Source organism: Phocoena sinus, chromosome 15 (assembly GCF_008692025.1).
Source record: "Phocoena sinus isolate mPhoSin1 chromosome 15, mPhoSin1.pri, whole genome shotgun sequence".
Classification (NCBI taxonomy): Eukaryota; Metazoa; Chordata; class Mammalia; order Artiodactyla; family Phocoenidae; genus Phocoena; species Phocoena sinus.
This window is the reverse complement of record NC_045777.1, coordinates 12,197,432-12,214,265: the sequence shown is the minus strand read 5'-3', so window position 1 is coordinate 12,214,265 and position 16,834 is coordinate 12,197,432. Positions and strand designations below refer to the sequence as shown.

The following is a 16,834-nucleotide window of genomic DNA, read 5'->3' as shown; positions in this document are numbered from 1 at the left end:
AAGCAAGGCAGCATCCTGGATATGACTTTGAGGGGGATGAGGATATTTTTTTCTGCTGTAATCATGCATAAACAGAGATAAGAAGCCCCACAAACCAAACAAAAATAAGAACTATGATTCCACTAAAAGTAATTTTGTGACAGATTATGAGCCTGGGGTAACCTGGTAAAATTATATGATATTCAGGATTTATGTCAAAATAACCCAGTTTGGGGGAGGGAGTACTTACGTGAAACAAGATTGACCTTGGCTATGCGTTAATAATTATCAAATCTGAGTAACCAGTTCAGCAGGGGTTCTCTATACTATTCGACTTTTGTATGTTTTCCATGAGAGAAAGTTGTTCAAAATTAGATTATTGACTGAAATGTTAAAACATCATTTCCCTACCACTACTGTTTTTGATATGGCAGAAGACATGCTTTGTACTGCTTCTACAGCTGTTTGCTTAGGTGTTTTTAGAGTCATCCAAACAAAGACTTTAAACTATTTCTTGATGGTAACACTGTGTCAGAAAATTCCAGGAAAATGTCAAAAACAAGGAGGCCACTTTGCATCCTGTGTGTTACTGAGAGATGAGTGTAAATCAAAAGAGTTTAAATTCAGTAAGGAAATTTACTACCTAAAACAATGCTATGACACAGGAGCAATCAGTCAGTAGAGCAAACACACACTCCTTCCTCTTTTGTAAATCTGAACCTCCATAAATTGAATTTCCTTAATGAACTGTATACATATACAACTAAGAACAGAATTAAAACAAACTCAGGGGCTTCCCTGGTGGCGCAGTGGTTAAGAATCCGCCTGCCAATGCAGGGGACATGGGTTTGAGCCCTGGTCCAGGAAGATCCCACATGCTGCAGAGCAACTAAGCGGGTGCGCCACAACTATTGAGGCTGCGCTCTAGAGCCCGCGAGCCACAACTACTGAACCCACGTGCCACAACTACTAAAGCCCGTGCTCCGCAACAAGAGAAGCCACCGCAATGAGAAGCCTGCACACCTCAACAAAGAGTAGTCCCCGCTCGCCGCAACTAGAGAAAGCCTGCACGCAGCAACGAAGACCCAACACAGCCAAAAATAAATAAATTTTTAAAATAAAATTTAAAAAAACTCAGTATCTTTAAATAAAGTTGCTGTTTTAAAAATCCCACCTGTCACCAGGATGACTGAAACTACCCCCTCTACAATCCCACTGTATTTTTAGTTTTTACTTCAAGCTGCAATGTAATCTACTGAATACATTTGGTAAGCACACTGATTCCTGAAAGTCCAAAATCAACCAAAAATCTGGTCTAACTCTTTTTCCACCACCCTCTAAACAATTAAAGCTACAAGCAGGAAGAGTGACCTTAAAAACGTCCCCACAGCAAGAGAACAGAGGCAGAACAGACTGAAGCACACATCTTCGCCCGAACAGAAGAAAACTTCCACATAAGCAATACTGCGACACGGAGGTGGGGCAAGGGCTTAAAAGGAAAGTCGGCCAACGGGGACGGAGGGAATAAAAGCAAAGCTGCCGTGAGAAAAAGTCAAAAGTTAGAAATGCAGCGGCAAAAAAACGACAGACAACTTTTCCAGCTCCGTACACCCTCCCTCCAGAGCCTGACACACAGCAAGTGCTCCAAAAAGGTTTGCTAAACTCAAGGAAACTTTCCCAGAAATGGAAAGACAACAAGAAGCGGATGATGGCAGGAAAATGGACAGGTTGCTCATACGGAGGGAGCTGGTGAAAATCCTGCAGTTGACTCAGCGGAGGACGTGGAAATAGCAACACTATCTTTTACAGACTGCCTACTTACAGAGTGTCCCAATTAAACGTACGCCCCTTTCAGCTGTTAACAATGCCCCGGCGCTGGCGGTGGGCAAAACGCTGAACGTTTCGGCCTCTAAAGAAACCCAAACGTCTAGGTAGGTCAACTTTGGTCCACTCTACCCATTAAGTTATACCTTAATATCATGCTAATAAATTATGCAGACGGTGTATTGGGACACGCTGTGCGTCTGGCACTCTGATAAGCGCTTTATACGCCCCATTTCACTGAACCTTAACAGCCTTCAGAGGCAGGGACGGCATTAGCCCCTTTTTCTAACCAAAACACAAAGACTTCAAGTGACCTGCCGAAGGGGACTGCGCTGGGATTTGCACCCGCGCTGGACACCTGGGCCGTGTGCGTAACTATAACGCTACAGGCCCGGCTGGGGAGATTTAGGTGCTCCGGCCCGCAGGGACTTGAAGCGGGGATCCCCCGCCCCGCCCCCGCCCCGGGAATAACTTCGGCATCGCAGCGCAATCAGAGGAATGAGGAAAGGCGGCGTGGCACCTGTTTCTGGGCCCAGCAAAGGGTGGAGGAGCTAGGGACGCCCAAGGTCCAGGCCGCGGGGCGCCCCGAGGCGGGGGACGCGGGAGAACCCGCCTCCTCCGGGAAGGCCCCGCGGGCGGGAGAGAAGCCCGGGGAAAAAGGCCGAGCGCGCGGGCCCGCCGAGGCCTAAACCCCACTCGCCACCCACCTCCCAGCGGCCACGGCGCCCGCGCGGGCCCCGCCAGGCCTGGCCCTGCCGCCTCACCTGGCTGCTGCCCCGAACTCGTCTCCCGGCCGGCACTCCTGGGCGGCGGCGGAGGCGACGGCGAGGAGGGGAAGGAGGAAGGAAGAGGAGGAAGGAACGGCGGGAGGGAAGAGGCGGAGTGGCCGCGGAGGAGGCGGGCGCCGCCGGGCCGGGGGTTAGAGGGAGGGGTAGCCGAACCAGACGCGGCCGCTACCGGCACAAACACTGAACAGCCGCTCGGGCGCCCGCAGCCCGGCAGGAAGTGACGGGGGAGGGGCCTGCGCCCGCCCCCGGCCCCCGCCCGCCTCCATGCCCAGCCCCACCCGCGGCCCGGACCACAAGTCCCGGCGGGCCCTGCGGCGGCCCCTGCGCTCGCAAAGGCACGCCGGGAGCCGGGCTAACCCTCGTTGGTCCCGCCTGAGCCTCCTAGGCCTGCCTTTTGGGCCCCGAGGCCTGCTGGGAGTTGTAGTTCTACTGGGAGTTGCAGTTCTACTGGGAGTTGCAGGCTGCCCGCTAGACGCGGACGCTGGGGCTTCCTTCTTTTCTCCTTCCGCTTCGTTCTTCCCTTTTTCCCTTTCCCTATTCCTCTTCTCCGGCCTTTGTTACTCCTTTTCTCCTTCCCTCAATTGCTCCTTTCGTAAGTGTTTATTAAACGCCCGCTACTTGCAAAGCACTGCTCGCAGAGCTGAGAATATAGTGGTGATCAAACAGACAAAAATCCCTGCCCTCGTGGAACTTAGGTTCTAGTGAGGGTGAAACACAATAAAATCAGTAACTTTTATAATGAGTTAAAAGGCAAGAAGTGCTAGATTGCTATTTCTTTCACCCAGGTCTAGAAACTAAGTAGTTTTTTGTAGCCCTCTTATATGAGAGGTTGAGGTTTGGGCGTGGGGAATGTTGACCCTCTAGAATCACACTCAGCAAAGAATTATACACGCGTTGTGGTAGGTTCAGGGAACAGTGAGTGAAGGGACCGCAGATGTCCAGGCAAGCTCTCTCTTGCTCACGCTAGGACTGCTTCCCCACTATTTAAAAATAGTTTCTCTATCTCTCAATATCTCTCAATTTAACTCCTGCTCAATCTTCCATGCCAAGGCTATATAGTTTAATTTGCATAAGTTCATGATATGAAATGTGTGGCTGACGGGGCCACTCCAAACAGTGCTTTGGGACCTTGCCCCAGCCTTGGAGGACTCCCTTCTCTGGACCAGGCAGGCCTCCTTACTTCGCTCCTTATAAAATACATTGAGACTGAATTTCAGGACACCAAAAACAGTCAAAGGAATTTCACTGTCCATTGAGTGCCCGTCTAAGACAGTACTAAGCAACATTCAGATATTGTCCAGCCCTCTGCTAAAGGTGAAGTTTCTTCTTTCTATCTTCCAAGCAATCTGGATCCCATAGGTCGCTTGGGTAAAGGAGCAGACACAGAGGGGTTTCCCTAAACCCAAAGCTGAGGTCCCTGCACAATCAGACAATCTCTTCAAAGGTTTAAAGGTAGAAGGGGGTGTTCTGACCTATTTTACTATCACCCTCGGGCACCCAAGTGATGGGCCTAAGACTTCTAGTCTCAACTTTCTTCCCTGCTTCCATATATTGAGGGGAGATCTCTCTTTTCCTTCTCTAAGCCAGTCTTTGGATTTTATCCTATGACTTGGGCCTCAACACAGCTGGGCCTTAGTTTTCCTCTTAGTTAAATGGGAAAAACAATTTCCTGTTTTATCCAGGGGTCATGAGAATTAGTAGAGTTCGATGACACCCTGTCTCAACTTCCCCATCTAAAGGGTGATAGGATGCTCCTTAGTGAAGTCCTCAGTGTGCTGCTCTGAGCAACCAAGGCTACTGCATGCTCTTGGTTTTTTTGTTTTTTGTTTTTGGCTGCTCCTCGCAGCACGCAGGATCATAGTTCACAGACCAGGGTTTGAACCTGTGTCCCCTGCAGTAGAAGCATGGAGTCCTCACCACTGGACCTCCAGGGAATTCCCTACCTGCTCTTGATAGTGACTGATCACCCGTCATCCTAGGGAATCACTTGTTCTCAGAGCACTGCCTTCCCCTCCCTCTCCCATTCCCTGGTAACTGCTGATCTTTGAACTGTGTCCTGCAGTTTTGCCTTTCCCAGAATGTCATATAGTTGGAATCATGCAGATTGGCTTGTTTCACTTAGTAATATGCATTGCATGTATGTGGCCTTCATGTCTTTTCTTTTCTCTTCTTTTACTTTTTTTTTGGCCGCAACGCACAGTTTGTGGGATCTCAGTTCATCAACCAGGGATTGAACCCAGGCCATGGCAGTGAGAGCGCTGAGTCCTAACCACTGGACCGCCAGGGAACTCCTGCCTCCATGCCTTCTCATGGCTTCATAGCTCATTTCTTTTTCTGTTTTTTTAACAGACACATTAACTAACAAGAAGCATAATCTTTAGATAAAAATCAACTTCTCACAGGGTTTTTATGAGCTTTGCATGTTCCATTCCTTATTACAAACACATATATAATTTATCTTCTGGCAAGGAACACACAGGATTTAGTGTAACTTAATGGTCACAATATCTTACTTCCATCTGCTTCCTAAAGAAAAATAAGTAATTCCTAAAAAATAATTATTATTTTATTATTAAGCAAGAGTCAAGAAGCATTCTGGCCCTTGAAATAGATTTTGACTGACAGTCTCTAGGTACAAATAGAGAAAAACAAATCCAAGTGACCCACTCCTGAACTGCAGCCAGCCCACGGCTAACCTATGCCTCAGTTAAACACAATTTCTTGGTTACACAAAGTAAGAGTTCAGAGTTCTCAGAAAACAAGGAGTTTTAAATCTTCAGGTGGTGGTTGTTTTTCTTTTCTCTCCTTTTCTTTCTTCTGGGTTTTTAGTTTTAATTAGTTGCTATCACTTTAACATACACATAATAATCTGGGTTTGTGTCCTCTCCTTAAAAATGAGGCAGGGACTTCCCTGGTGGCGCAGTGGTTAAGAATCCACCTGCTAATGCAGGAGACACAGGTTCCAGCCCTGGTCCGGGAAGATCCCACATGCCGTCGAGCAACTAAGCACGTGAGCCACAACTACTGAGCCCGCGTGCCACAACTACTGAAGCCCACGTGCCTAGAGCCCGTGCTCCACAACAAGAGAAGCCACTGCAATGAGAAGCCCTTGCGCCGCAACTGGAGAAAGCCCGCACACAGCAACGAAGACCCAACGCAGCCAAAAAAAATAAAATAAAATAAAATATTTAAAAATGAGGCAGATTAGGCTGCACAGAGCCTGCTGAGTGGCAGCTGTGCCCTAGAGATGGGTACTTATATTTTGCCACAGTCCCCACCCAGCCCGCATCTCTCATTTATGTTACTTTCCTGTACCTGTTGATATTTGAGTTTGCAATGCCTGGCTTACTGTGTAACTGCATGGACTGAATGCTGGTCTATGGAGCTGAAGACCTGTCAGAAAGACAGTGAAAGAATCTCCAAATACAACTGTGATAAGTATAGGAAGTAAAGGTGCCTGGTGTTATGAGGGCGTTATGAAACCCTGGTTTCAGGGTTTAAGGATGGAGCATCCAGAAGCACTGTAGCTTTAGCAAAGGTCTGAAGAGACACGTTGGTGGTGACTAGGCAAAAGCAGTGCAAGTGTTCCAAGTAGGAGGGAAAGCATGTGCAAAACCCTGTGGTAGGACACGTGGCCCAGGTCCCAGTTACTATACTACAAAACAGGCTGCTCCAAAATTTAGTAGTTTGGAAGAACAGCAATCATTGTATCATCTCTAGTAGATCTGTGGGTCTGGGATTTGGAAAGAGCTTGGCTAGGTTCTTGTAACTTGGGGGTCTCTACTGTGGAGTGGACCACTGGGGGACAGAGTGCCTGGGTGCTAGCTGGGCCTCTCTCTCTTCCGGAAGCCTTAGGGCCTATCCATGTGGTCTCTGAATGGGCTACTTTGAGCTTCCTCACAGTATGGCAGCCTCAGGGCTGTCAAATTGTTTACATGGCAGCTGAAGGCTTCAAGAGTGTGTATCCCATACAGCAAGGCAGAGGTGCACTACCTTATGTGACCCAGCCTTGGATGTAACATAGAGCCACATCATAACAGACATACAGAACAATGGAAAGAAATAAACCTACATATTTACAATCAATTGATCTTTGACAAAAGTGCCAGGCATATGCAATGAGAAAAGGATCCTCTCTTCAGTAAATTAGTGGGAAACTGAATATTCACAAGCATAAGGAAGAAACTAGACTCGTATCTCACACTACCACTGTAGTTAATTGGCTACAAGCAAAACACAAGCCAGTCCAGATCAGGGTAGGAGAATTAGACTCTGCCTCCTGATAGGGAAGTGGAAATGGAGTTTAGAGGAAAGTCAGGACTGGAGACATAATGTATGAGTGAGTAGCATTTGGGAGGTAATTGAAGCCTTGTGTGTGGATGTTAATGGATGTTAACACCTGACCATTATCTCTGCTCCAATCTCATAGCCCCTTAGCAGAACTTTGCACCCTTATAATTATTCAATTATTTGCTGAGTTTGCTCTGTTTGGCTAGAACTATGTGATCAACTTTCATGAGGGCAGGGACTCAGGCTGTCTTGGTCACCATGGTGTCCCGGACCCTCAATGCGTGTCTGGTACACATAAATTTCCATCAGCTGCTGAAGAACCACAGCCTCTTTCTCTGTTGGAGTCTCTAAAAAACAAGGAACACCTGTAGGATTGATTGGCCTATGTCAAGGTCACCTATAGTATGTGTTGCAAGGGGAAACAGGTTGAGAACTACTTGCTAGTCTAGGTAATTCTCGGGATTATTTAAGATAGTGTTATCTCCTAGGGCTATTTCAGAAATCTTAGGGATACAACAGAAGATATAATGGAAGACTCCATTTCCAAAGAAATCTTTTAAAATTCCTAGGAATAAACTTTACAATAAAGATTCACAATCTGTGTGAAGAAAAAATTCGATTCCGCAGAAGCACACAGAAAAACTGGAACAAACAGAAATATAAGCTATGTTCTTGGCTAGCAAGACTCCATATCACTAAGATATCAGACAGTTGACGAGATTTAATCTAGACATTTAATGACAGCCCAAGAAAAACACAAATAGGATTTTGTTTTGGAACTAGATGAGCCATGTCTAAAATTCTTCCTGGAAAAATTAACAAGAAAACATTTCTGAAAACGCCTGACCATGTAGTGAACATATTATAAAGCCTTATAATTAGGACTATTAGGTACTAGTACCTAATTAGTTCCACAAATCAGTGGAAGAGAAGAAAAATTCCCAGATAGACTCAAATACATGTAGACATTTAATATTCAACAAAGGTGGTATTTCAAATTGGTTAAGATAAGATGGATTTCATTCAGTAAGAGGTTTGGGACAACTATGCAGCCTCTGCAAGTGAAAAACAGAGTTACATCCATACTTTATATCTTATACCTGGAAAAATGCCGAAAGGATCAAAGATTTAAATGGAAAGAAGGAAACCATAAAAGTACCAGGAAAGGGCTTCCCTGGTGGCGCAGTGGTTGGGAGTCCGCCTGCCGATGCAGGGGACACGGGTTCGTGCCCCGGTCTGGGAAGATCCCACATGCCGCGGAGCGGCTGGGCCCGTGAGCCATGGCCGCTGAGCCTGCGCGTCCGGAGCCTGTCCTCCGCAACGGGAGAGGCCACAACAGTGAGAGGCCCGCGTGACGCATAAAAAAAAAAAAAAAAAAAAAAAAAAAAGTACCAGGAAAATCTCTGGGAGAATTCTTTTACAACCCTGAAGTGGAGAATATCCTTTTTTTTTTGAGAATACCCTTTTAACTATAACACAAAATTCAGGAGCCTTAGGGGAAAAGATCAATGAAAATACAAAAAATAATCATGTGAAGTAAAAAGATAAATAACAAACTGGAAAAAGAATTGCATCTCAATTATGGAAAAGGCAAATTTCATAACACATTAAAAGGACCTAAGAAATGGGGGGAGGGGAATTAGATGAAGATAGTCATCTAACATGATAAAGATGATTAATGCTGCTGCACTTTATAAATAAAAGTTGTTAAGGGCTTCCCTGGAGGCGCAGTGGTTAAGAACCTGCCTGCCAATGCAGGGGACATGGGTTCAAGCCCTGGTCCGGGAAGATCCCACATGCCTTGAAGCAATTATGCCCGTGTGCCACAACTACTGAGCCTGCGCTCTAGAGCCCGCGTGCCACAACTACTGAAGTCCGCGCGCTTAGAGTCCGTGCTCCACAAGAGAAGCCACTGCAATGAGAAGCCCTCGCGCCACAACTAGAGAAAGCCCACGCGCAGCAACAAAGCTCCAACACAGCCAAAAATAAATAAATAAATGTAGTTTTAAAAAAAAAGAAGATCAAATTAAACCCAAAGCAAGCAGAAGGAAAGAAATGATAAAGGTAAAAGCAGATATCAATAAAATTGATAAATCTTTAGCCATACTGATCAAGAAAAAACAGCCAGAAGTTTTGTGGTAGGTGCAGAACACATATATGTTTATTAATGAAGAGACCACCTCTGGATTCCAGAGGTCTGGAATGAGACATTAAAAAAGTGATAACAGGGGACTTCCCTGGTGGTCCAGTGGTTAAGACACCATGCTTCCAATGCAAGGGGGCATGGGTTCAATCCCTGCTTGGGGAGCTAAGATACCACATGCCGCGTGGTGTGACCAAAAAAAAAAAGTGATAACAGTATTTACCTCTGGAGACAAGGAATGAGTAGCTAGGGATGAGGTGGAAAAAATACTGAAAATACCTTTTAGTATTCTTTTGAATGTGCATATATAATCACCAATTAAAAGTAAATAAAATGCTTTTTGTTTTAAAGAAAACATCTTCATTTGGGGGCTGGTAATTCTAAAAAGCATATTCATTCATTCATTTAGTATTTCTTATTTCCATGTATTTTTATACTTACACTGCAAATGAAGGCTTCCTAAAACAATATTGTTTTGTATATTTTAAAACTTTATATAAATGGCATACTAATATTTGAATTCTTCTATGACTTGCTTTCTTCCCTCAACGTTACATTTTTGGGTGGTTCATCTATATGTGTATGTGTAGCTCTAGCTTGTTCATTTTCATTGCTATAGAGTATGCCATCAAATGAGTATACCATCTTGTACTTACCCAGGCTTCTATTGATGGACATTTAGGTTAGTGCCATTTCTTGTTATTATAAATAATACTACTGTCAACATTTTTGCATATCTCCTCACGCAGTTGGTAGATTTTACATTTCCAGTATTTGTAATTGGCTGTTTTACAAAACATCCAATGGGGTATCCTTATCTAAGGGCCATCTTACCTGTTGATTTTTACAGATCTATGAACTGTAAATATAACATAACTTTATTCCACTGCACATAGACTTTGAGAAAAGTGGGGAATTAGGATCACTCATTGATTTATTTATTCAACAGATTCTTACATACTTACTGAGCATTAACTATGTGCCAGACACCGAGAATACTAAAATGAACAAGAAGGGGATTTCCCTGGCGGTCCAGTGGTTAAGACTCCGCGCTTCCACTGCAAGGGGCACCGGTTCGATCTCTGGTCGGGGAACTAAGATCCTGCATGCTCTGCGGCGCAGCCAAAAAGTTTTAAAAAATAACAAACAAATAAATAAATAAATAGATAAAACGAACAAGACAGGCCCCTGTCCCCGTGGAGGTTACATGAAGAACATATCTCTGTTTTTCTCTCTTGGTCTTTTTCTCTCACCCATTGTCCTAAAAAATCTTGATAGGGTTTCATCATTGGGATGTTAAGGGCTCCAGGATAAGTGAGGTGAGAATTAGTGATCATGGGTTAGTTCTAGATCGACAAGGTACCCCCTCTTGGCTTAGCTGACCTGGTTATTTCTCACATTTAATACTAAGTAACCCAGTGGGAAAAACAAATCCCTCACGATATAATTTTTAAATATTGATCTCGTAGGAGAATCCACTGCTTATCTCAAGGTTATCTGGAAATAGGAGGGTGTATTTTCATATGATACTAGAAGCAGAAAGCTAAAGGGAGTCATTTTCTCTGTAACATTAGAAAGATTTTGGTCACACAAAATAACTTTTGGCTTCATGCAAATCATTTGTCGTTAAGAGCATAAGTGCTAGGGAGATCAGCTCGGTGCTTTGTGTCCACCTAGAGGGGTGGGATAGGGAGGGTGGGAGGCAGACACAAGAGGGAGGAGATATGGGGATATATGTATAGCTGATTCACTTTGTTATACAGCAGAAACTAACACACCATTGTAAAGCAATTATACTCCAATAAAGATGTTAAAAAAAAGAAGAGCACAAGTGCTCTTGTTATATTGAAATATTACCTAGTCTCTAGATAATTTCTATGTTTTATTACAGTTTTTTAAATTAAATTGCTTAATCAAAGTAATGTGTTCATAGTTTAAAGAGTCAAATAGCTTTAAGAAGCTTATCATGAAACAACATCCCCACCCACTCACTTTGAACACTTTCAGCTCTCTGGTATCTCCCTTCATGTTTCTAAACGACATGCCTGAACAGATAATCCTTGATTCTTCCATTTAGACTTCTTCTGTTGCTTGCTTACTATGGTATATGAGAATTTTGTTCTCTTAGTCCTGTTCCCACTCACTTCAACACACAAATTTCCCCTTCTCCTATCCTTCCAATAGGTTTGTACCACAATTCTTGATTCAATCAATATTTACATTATTAAGATTGTACAAGTAGTATTCACCACTGAGTATGTAGAGTAGTATGGTTAAATTTCATTTCTTACATAAATTTCCTTGCCTGAAGTTATTAATTGCCTTGGTTTTTCATCATCTTGTGTAACAGGATGTAATAGAGAACTATTTCCATCTCAGTTTCAAGTGATGCTTCCCCATTCCAAAGTAAGTCCACCCAGGTGGGACTTGTAAAAGCGGTGATTAAAAACCGGTTATAGCAGCTTTATTTATAATTGCCAAAGCATGTAAGCAATCAAGATGTCCTCCAGCAGGTGAATGGATAAATTGTGGTACATTCAGACAATAGAATATTATTTCACACTAATAAGAAATGAGCTATCAGTCCATGAAAAGACATGAAGGAAACTTAAATGCATATTACTAAGTGAAAAAAGCCAATCTTAAAAGGCTACATACTGTGTGATTCCAACTCTATGACATTCTGGAAAAGGCAAAACTATGGAGATGGTTAGAAGAGGATCAATGGTTGCCAGGGGTTTGCGGGAGAGGGAGGGATGAATAGGCAGAGCACAGAGGATTTTTAAGGCAGTGAAACTATTCTACATGACACTATAATGGTGGACACATGCCATTATATATTTTCCCAAACCTACAGAATATAAAACACCAAGAGTGAACCCTAGTAAACTATGGACTTTGGGTGTTAATAGTGTGTCTGTGTAGGTTCATGATTGTAACAAATGTACCACTCTGGCGGGGGATGCTGACACTGGAGGAGGCTGTGCATCTGTGGGGTCAGAGGATGTACAGAAAATCTCTGTACCTTCTGCTCAATTCTGCTGTGAACCTAAAACTGCTCTAAAAAATGAAGTAAATTAAATCTACTAAAATAAAAACACAAAAACTGATTTTGTTATCTTTGGTCCCTTACCCATTCAAGAGCATAAAAGGGCTAAGTTTGAAATTTCCAGAGACTATAAAGAAAATGTTTGGAGAGAGAGCTGCTGATGAGATGACAGTAAGTTTGCCCAATTTATGGGAAGGGGAAGAGAACGATGCTTTTTCTTCGAGCCTAAAGAAAGACACTTCCATCAGACCTCTTGAAGTGTCTCTGGAAGCTCAGGTGACACAGTAAGTGGTGTCTGACTCACACCTGAGAGGTATAAATGAAAGGCACTGTGGCTGGTTAGCTGCTTTGATAGCGGCAGAGGGCAGGGGTGGTGGTGTTCAAGGGTGCAGGACAGTGTCCTGAGGACCAGATTGGGCTGTGCTGGGGAAACACCAGCTTGCATCTTGTCTAAGAGGTTTCCCCCATGGTGTGAGATGACCCCGTCAAAAGAGACTGGATGGGGCTTCCCTGGTGGCGCAGTGGTTAAGAATCCTCCTGCCAATGCAGGGCACATGGGTTCGAGCCCTGGTCCGGGAAGATCCCACATGCCGCGGAGGAACTAAGCCTGCGTGCCACAGCTACTGAAGCCTGAACGCCACAACTACTGAAACCCGCGCGTCTCGGGTCCGTGCTCCTCAATGGAGAGTAGCCCCCTTTCGCCACCACTAGAGAAAGCCCACATGCAGCAACGAAGACCCAACACAGCCAAAAATAAAATAAATAAAAAAAAAAAAAAAAAAAAAAAGAGACTGGATGCCTGGGGGCTAAAGGTGGAATTGTAAGCAGTCATCAAATCAAGGGATCTTCAGGTTGACAGAGGCCTGACCCATCCAGAGGAGTGCAGAGTGGGGGCTGAGAGGTGGAGGAGTATCTCTGAGCATCACAGACGCCAAAAGTACCCTGAGAGAGGTAGAGTCCATTGGAAACACCTGCCAAGGTCAGAGAGTGCCCACCCCACCTCCACAGAGGCTGACTCCTGAGTGGAGGAGGGTGGTGGAAGGCCTGGGTGGGGAAACAGAGAAGCCCCCCAGGCCTCTTCTTCTCACCTCAGGTGACCAGTCCAAAGTGGCAGAAGGGGAGATGGTTTAATTTTAAATAAATTTGGAATCTTTGACTCATTAGAGTGAATCAAATGAAATTGTTAATATTCAACCATCTATGCTCACAAAAATGGCAATTTCATGTGATTCAGCTTAATGCGTAAGAGTGGACATTTTAATTACTGAACTGAGACTGTCTGGGGGTTTTAAGTGATGGAGAGAGTTTTATTACCTGAGAGTGAGATTTGCCCTAGACTTCATCCAAGGGTATGAGGGAAGAACTGGCTTCCCAGAGACAATTTGACATGCAAAGAATAAACTTTACATCCAAGAATAAACTTCTTTTCTGCCTACACCCCATAGGCCCCATCTGTTCAACAAATTGGCTACACTTCATTTTCTATGTGTTTATCACCAGTCGACCCACAAAGTCTCTGACAGGAATAGAAATCTCTCGATAAATTCAAACACATCAGAAATAGGTAACCTATTTCTTTCCTTCCTTCCTTTCATCCTTCCTTCCTTCTTTCTTCTCTTTCTCTCTCTCTCTTTCTTTCTTTCTTCATTTTTTGTCTTGGAGACATTACCCCATACCTCTCTGTTCTCCTACTCTGATTGGGACTGATTCCTCTCTAGACCTGCTGGAAGCTGCAGTGCTAGCCCTTCCTTTTGCCTTTTTCCTGAGCTGGAACTCCTGTTTCCTGGATTCCACAAGTTCCTTTTTCATGGCTTTCTCCCTCATGCTCCATTCTCTTTCTGAGAAAGAGAAAATTTTGAGAGATTACATATTTGGAAATATCATCATTCTATCCTCTCATTTCATGGGTAATTTGGCTGGGTATAGAATTCTAGGTTAGAGATCATTGTCCTTCAGAACACAGAGGTTTTCTATCTCATACTGGCAGAGGGAATGGGGGGTTGGAAATCTGTTCCTGAGAACTTTACACTTAGATGGGAAACCAAATTTTCTCTTATTTCTTCCCTGTATTTCTCTCTCTGTCTCTCTTTCTTTTCCTTCCCCTCCTCACCCCCTCCTTCTCTTTCTTCTTCTTGATGGTGGTGGGGAAAAATTCTACATCACTGGGTTTTCAAACTCTAGAGCTGTCAAAAAGCACACAACTGTTTTCCTAACATAGACTTGTATTTATTTTTACTTACTTATTTATTTATTTTTATTTATTTGGCTGTGCAGGCTCTTAGTTGCAGCACACGGGATCTTCGTTATGGCACGTGGGATCTTTGTTGCAGCATGCATGATCTTTAGTTGCGGCATGTGGGATCTAGTTCTCTGACCAGGGATCGAACCCAGGCCTCCTGCATTGGGAGTGCTGAGTCTTAGCCACTGGACCACAAGGGAAGTCCATAGACTTGCATTTATATAGCAGAAAATAAATTTGGTACTTAAACTTTGCGCTGTGTTTGAATTACTGCTGTAGTGAGAACATACAAACAATCATCTACTGCTTTTTTCAGTTAAAAAATTTGCTTGGGGCTTCCCTGGTGGCGCAGTGATTGAGAGTCCGCCTGCCGATGCAGGGGACACGGGTTTGTGCCCCGGTCCTGGAAGATCCCACATGCCGCAGAGCGGCTGGTGCTGTGAGCCATGGCCGCTGGGCCTGTGTGTCCGGAGCCTGTGCTCCACGGCGGGAGAGGCCACAACAGTGAGAGGCCCGCGTACCGCAAAAAAAAAAAAAAAATTTGCTTGGGCTTCCCTGGTGGCGCAGTGGTTGAGAGTCTGCCTGCCAATGCAGGGGACATGGGTTTGTGCCCCGGTCAGGGAAGATCCCACATGCCGCGGAGCGGCTGGGCCCGTGAGCCATGGCCGCTGAGCCTGCGCGTCCGGAGCCTGTGCTCTGCAACGGGAGAGGCCACAACAGTGAGAGGCCTGCGTGCCGCAAAAAAAAAAAAAAAAAATTTGCTTCTACCTTGATAAGTGACTTTTCTATCATTCCTAATACTACAACTCTTCCCCTTAATTTTTTTAAAATTGAGGTGAAGTTCATATAACATACAATTAACCATGTTATAGCGAACAATTCAGTGGCACTTAGTACATTCACAATGTTGAGCAACCACCATCTCTAACTAGTTCCAAAACATCTTCACCACTCCTGAAGGAAACCTTGTACCCATTAAGCAGTTACTCCCCATTCTCCCCTCCCCCAAATCTCTGGCAACCACCAATCTGCATTCTGTTTCTATGGATTTACCTATTCTGGATATTTCATATAAATGGAATCATAGAATTTGTGACCTTTAATGTCTGACATCTTCCACTTAGCATAAAGTTTTGAAGGCTCATCTACCTTATAGCATGTATAGGTAGACCTTCATTCCTTTTTACAGCCAAATTTCCGTTGTACGGATATAACACAATTTGTTTATTCATTCATCTGTTTGTGGATGTTTGGGTTGTTTTCACCTTTGGCTACTGTGAATAATTCTGTTATGAATATTTGTGTACAAGGATTTTTTTTGAGTACCTGTTTTCAGTTCTTTTGGGTATATACGTGGGAGTGGAATTGCTAAGTCACATGGTAATTCTATGTTTAGTTTTCAAGGAACTGCCAAGCTGTTTTCCACAGCAGCTGAACCACTTTTACATTACCACCTGCAATGTACAAGTGTTGTAATTTCTCTACATCTTCGCCAATGATTGTTATTTTCCTTTTTTTAAATTATAGCCATCCTAGTGGGTGTGAAGTGGCATCTCATTATGGTTTTGATTTGCATTTCCCTAATGTCTAATGATGTTGAGCATCTTTTCATGGGCTTCTTGGCCATTTGTATATCGTCTTTGGAGAAAAGTCTATTCAAGTTCTTTCCCCATTTTTTAAGTGGCTCATTTGTCTTTTTGTTTTGAAGAGTTCTTTATATGTTCTAGATATTTCTCTTAATTTCTAAAGCTACCTGAATTTTCACTGTTGTAATATCTGTTAATATTTGAGTGTTCCACACAATGTGGAAGAGACCATTTGTCGCCTAATGATATCCATTTTCTCATTTTTTTGCAATAGAACCCTAACTTTATTTTTTAAAGAACTATGTGCCCAGGAAAAAAAAAATGCTATATTTTCTGGCCCCTCTGCTTCGAGGCTTAGCCACACTGTTAAGTTGAATATATCAATTAGACATCCAAATGGAGATATTGGATAGATAGCTGAAAATTCAAGAATGGAGTCCAGGAGAGACATAATTCAGCTATAGCACAGTTGTCCCTTCCCCACTGCCTTTATCCATCACATTTTGGTACTTGGCTCATATAACTCCCCTCCACTCACCATCCTAGTGACCTCGACATTCACACACACATACGATCAAAGACCCTGGTCATTGAGTTATAGGACCTTCTCATTTCCAGCGACCTCCTCCCTCCCACCTCAGTCACTCATCCTATGGCCATACACTGGGTCTTGACATAAAAAATAAACATATCCAAAACATCATTCTACATTCTGGCCACATCCCTTCCAGCTTTCATATTCAATGACCACTAAGACTGTTCTTCTAGCTCATCAGGACTCTAGTCTATTTACCTATCTAGCTTCTCCCCTTCCAACGGTTTTCTTCATTCTTTGTGCCCTTCCTTATTTAGCAAGATTTTATGGTCCATCGTTTCAAGAACACTCTTTCCAACACCCTAAACTCTCGTGATCATTTGTATTTTGCTGTACTTGCC

General features: G+C 43.8%; 1 protein-coding gene across 8 annotated transcripts in view; it reads right to left on the bottom strand.

Annotated features, from left to right (window-relative positions):
* Positions 1-16,834, bottom strand: part of STAU1 (staufen double-stranded RNA binding protein 1) — a 90,801-nt gene that overhangs the window by 58,234 nt on the left and 15,733 nt on the right. For 6 of the 8 annotated variants that reach the window (XM_032605219.1, XM_032605220.1, XM_032605221.1 and 3 more), the window contains exon 1: positions 2,568-2,786. The exons of 1 other annotated variant lie outside the window; for it this stretch is intronic. The gene's annotated coding sequence lies outside the window, so the exon portion shown is untranslated. Of the gene's footprint in view, positions 1-2,567; positions 2,787-16,834 lie in introns of those variants that run through there. One more of the 8 variants, XM_032605228.1, reaches the window with a different exon arrangement.